Here is a 4859-nt window from a genome sequence, read left to right as displayed (position 1 = left end):
TAAATTATACGGAAGATTTTAAGGGGAAGACAATGTAAAAAGGATTTTACGGTGAGGTTAAACCTTTTTTCTGAATTCACGAAACTTCTTTCTTTTTGAAACACGTAATAAACGGCGCCATATTGCTGTGTAGGGCATGGAGTCCTGAGTCCTAGCATTCCACGTCTGGCCAGCAGCTCCGTGAACCCGCACTACGGCGTCGTAGCTACACTTTGACCCGTGGAAGAGTGGAAAGGCGGAGTGGGCCGCGTTGCTGCTGAGGACCAGCCGAAATTCTTCATTATGTACTCTGCGTCGCGACCTCAAGCACAGCGAGCGGACATCAGCTATCTACAGCGAATCTTCGCGAAGGTCGACAAGGACCGAAGCGGTAAGATAGATGCCATAGAGCTACAGAACGCGCTCTCTAACGGAACCTGGAAGCCGTTCAACCTAGAGACGGTGCGCTTGATGATGAACATATTCGACCGAAGCCGTACCGGCACTGTCAACTTTGATGAGTTCATGTCTCTCTGGAACTACATCAACGACTGGCTGCGATGCTTCCAAGATTTCGACAAAGACCGCTCAGGCTTCATTGATAGGTACGAGTTGCGGGACTCCCTTAACAGTTTCGGATATCGTCTTAGCGAACAAACGCTCAACATGCTCTTCATAAAGTACGACAAGGATAGGAAGGGCTCCATCAACTTTGACGACTACATATTGTGCTGTGTGTCTCTGCAGACCTTGACGAACGCCTTCAAGAATTACGACACCGACAGAGATGGTTGGATCAATATCAGCTACGAAGAATTCCTGAAGCTCACACTAAGCATCATGCCATAAGGAAAGCCTTCCCGGCTACAGCACCGCAATTTTTCACGTGATCCTCAAGACCACAATTTTGTTAGCGCAGTATTGAGCTGCCGACAAGAAAATCAGATCGGATTCTGGAGCTCTAATTCCGCATGTGGCCGTAATGTCTGATATCTAGCTTCAATGTACATCAGCCATTGTCATTACGCTCGCAGGGTGCCTTTTGCCGTGGACGTTTTACTACGCATGGGCGAAAAAAAACTGGACTTAGCACTGCATAGGGTGGACTGAGCAATGGAGTGATTATAATTATCAATGACATTCGAGATTCCATGTTAGTAGACAAATACATTTTCGCTGTTAAAGCAATCAAAACATACATTTCAAAATGTCGATATGTAAGCGTTAAAAGCTTTCATATTTGTATTGCCAAGGATTTCGTTGCTCTTAACGGAGTTCACCTTAGAGCCAATGCCTCGGATTTATTGACTTTTTTTGAAGAGGTAGTTTTCTTTAGAATATAGGTCAGAGCATCAGTGCGCTTTTAATGCTTGAGTTCCGAGATTGGCTTCTCCCTCATTTTGTATCTATATAGAATATATTCAAGATATTGAGAATACGGGTGCATGACATGTAATTAAAACATTCATCAGTTAAATCCTATTGAGTAAAGGATTATGGTATGGCGCAAGCATCAAACAATCAATAGCGCCGGCTTCAAGGGCTGCAAGCGCGTTTGTTACCCATAAGAATTTTCTCCTATCGTCTTTTCGCTTTCAGGTCGTCTTCCAAGCCAATATGTTAGCATTATAGCGCCTTCACTCGTTCGCTGTACCGGGTTCTCGCACGACTCATTTTTTCCAGGTGAACACTCTTAATGCTGTGCGTTTACAGATGCAAAAAACGTACTTCTGCAATGCGTGAAGAATTCGTAATACATATTGGTGCTCCTAATGACGTATGTACAAAGGGAAGAAATAGCCGCGTATATAAAAGAATCTGAACGAGATTTTTATCAATCTACACTAATATTGCAATCGTTCAGATGAACAATAAGAAAAAGAGGAGCATGGCACCTATGGAATTTTAACGGATGAAACCCATTTTTTTCTATTTTCTCATTGTGTGCCTTAATAAATTATCTCACATTAAACACCACCAAAAATTTCATCACCTTCCTCTTATGGCAGTGTTTTCGGTTCCCTTTGTAGGCATGCAAAATACGCACAAATTTTTTGTCACCTAATCATGATTGGCTCGTCATCATAATCATCATCATTTATGAACAGCTAAAGGTCCTCCTGTAAGGGAGATTATAAAAGACGGGGGGTAGGGGGTACTCAGCAGCCATACATGAATATAAATATAGAAAGTAAGGAAGAAAAAAAAAAGAAAAGCAACAAATGCAGATAGGGTTGCCGTGAGATAACGCGGTAAAATGTGCAACAAAATAGATTGCTGAAGTGGATGAAGAACAGGCTGATAAGATAATTGATTCACAGCAAGCGAAAGCCGCAGTATCTGGCAGCACTGTGGACATCTGAACCGCACCGTAGGGAAGGGAGGAAGGTGGGAGTGAAAGTAGAAAGAGAGAAAGGGCAGTCGGCCAATGCTACCCGCGAATCCACGCGTACGAAAACGTAGGCGCTTTTTTCTAGAAAGCGGTGAGCCGTAGTGGAGGGCTCCGGAGTAATTGCGACCACCTGTGGATCTTTATTGTTCGCAGACATCGCACAGCACACGGACGCCATTTCTTTTTGTTTCCATCAAAACGCAGCCGGCGTGGTCGTCAGTTTTCAGGTCTTGGTAGCGGACGCTAGAGATGGGCAAGACGGCTCACTTGAACGGCTCACTGGCTCTCACACACACACACACACACGCACACACACACACACACACACACACACACACACACACACACACACACACACACACACACACACACACACACACACACACACACACACACACACACACACACACACACACACACACACACACACACACACACACACACACACACGCACAAGTGAAAAATTGCTTCATACTGTTTCCAAGTTTATTTGCAGTGGACGTTTCGGCAGGAGCCCTGCCTAACGTCGACTACAAGTATGAAGCAATTTTTCACTTGTATGTAACCTCTAGCAACCAGGTACGTATATATATATATATACACATATATCTATATTATTAGTAATAAAAAGTAAAATCAATTTTGGCCCTCACGTGACACACTAAGCGGTGGCATTTAGCATCAGTTTCTGCCTGCGGTTGTGATTGCAGTTGCGGTTTCTGCCTGTTGAGACGACTGAGGAAGGTGCTACGGAAGAGCGCGGAACATTCGGACCACTTCGCTCTGCTTTTCACCTCTCCGGAGCATGGCTCTGCTACGGACTATGAAAAACGCCGCGTACCAAACACGCTTGGAGTACGACAGCATTGGCCTCGATCCCCTCACGCCCGGCCTTTTTCTGCAGCTAACCGTAGATTATTCATATAAATTTTTAACTGCGTCCGTGCTTGGGCAGGAAAATAAAATGCGCACATTGGCAGCTTACTGATAACTACAACAAGCAATGAAAGACAGTTGTTATCCAGTACATACAGACGTTGCCACATAAGCTAAAAAAGATAGCGCGACGTTTGCGATGCAAGTATCCTTCTCCACTTTTTGCACGCTGTCAATACTTAGCCCCGTCGTAACCCCGTGACGGAGCCAACTAATGGATGCAAGACGACGCATTAAAGCCGATTTGTTGAATACACTGAGGGACTAGCAAATGAAGTCCTTTTGTTCTGGGGAAAAGTGTAAATGGAATAAACAGGACGGTGCCTGAATGATACATAAAGAGGCCATAACAACAATCTAGCGGTACCTTTCGCCTTTAATGCGGTTAAGGACACGTGTGCTTCATTTTCTTTTTACGCTTTCTTATAGTATTATTTTTTCTCCAGTAATAATGAATAACAGTCTCTTACATTCGTCCCGACAAAAATCTCTTGAGGACAAACGCTGGCTCGCATTTCTCTCTCTTTTTTTTCCGCAGTGCTTCGGCACGCTGGCTTCTCGGCGGTTCGCCTTGTTCGCGCTGGAAGAACGGCAATTGTCGTGTTACTGTCAGTGCGATGCTCCTTTCTGTTTGGCGCGAACGGCAGTTGTGCGACGAGCGCGACGGGCATAAGGTCATTATTTCCCTTTTCTTACCTCCCAATTATTTCTTTCACTTCTCTTCTGATCAGATGTATAATAGTTGTAGTGGGTGCTCTCTGTGTCCCCTTCTATCTTCGCCCTGGTCCTACGAGCTATTTTATTAAAAGAGTGAACTGCACGTTCGATTGTCTTTTGAGAAACGAAAGACTTCGTCTTTAAATGGTGTTGTTGCACCAGCGAACAATGCACGGCCGATGAGTGTTGTGAGACATCATTCGAACAGCAGCATGGCAATGAACGGCGCCATTCTTTGCCAATTAAGGCTTCTTTACTCCCCCCTTCAGTGGCATCGGGTGTCGCAGTATAATACGTATACAGAGCCAAAGGGATTACCACGTATCATTTTAAACAGCGGACGAGTACGAGTACCAGTCCCCACTCGTCGGCATGGAACGAAAACACAAAACTGCAAGACAAAAAAAAAAAAAACAAGAGCAGGCACCAGCAGAAGGACGCCCGCGGTACCCGCGGGAAAATCCAAAGGCAATGGGTTGGTTTTGACACTGACAAGGAAGGGCGGTATAGTCGCTTTTTCGCTTTGCGTTTTGAATAATCTCACCCGGCTCCGATAGACATGGCTCACTGAACGAGAGGACTATCCATGCACTCACGGGGAAGGACGGCCGTGTGTTACATCGGCTCCGCCGAATTTATGCTCCTTTCCCGGACAAGGATTTCCAAAGCGCTTCAAAAGCAGCAGGACTTGTTCCCGGGCACTTCAGAACAACGAGGAGACCACCGTTTCTCAGGTGGGACCATTTTCAACGAGGATTTCAAGTTCAAGCGGATCGAGCGAGTAGCTAAGCCTAACAGATAGGCCTCGAGTCAGCTGCCCGCCGCGGCTCCGCGG

At 45.5% G+C, this 4859-nt stretch overlaps 1 pseudogene; it reads left to right on the top strand.

The window, feature by feature from the left end:
* The first annotated feature begins 282 nt into the window (after nt 1–282).
* LOC146181032 (programmed cell death protein 6 pseudogene) lies at nt 283–828 on the top strand (annotated as a pseudogene).
* The last annotated feature ends 4031 nt before the right edge of the window (nt 829–4859 follow it).

This window comes from Amblyomma maculatum, chromosome 8 (genome assembly GCF_055883805.1).
Source record: "Amblyomma maculatum isolate TAMU_Amacu chromosome 8, ASM5588380v1, whole genome shotgun sequence".
In the NCBI taxonomy this organism is placed as follows: domain Eukaryota; kingdom Metazoa; phylum Arthropoda; class Arachnida; order Ixodida; family Ixodidae; genus Amblyomma; species Amblyomma maculatum.
Note: the sequence above shows the minus strand (reverse complement) of the source record. Positions and strands in the feature narration are given on the sequence as shown.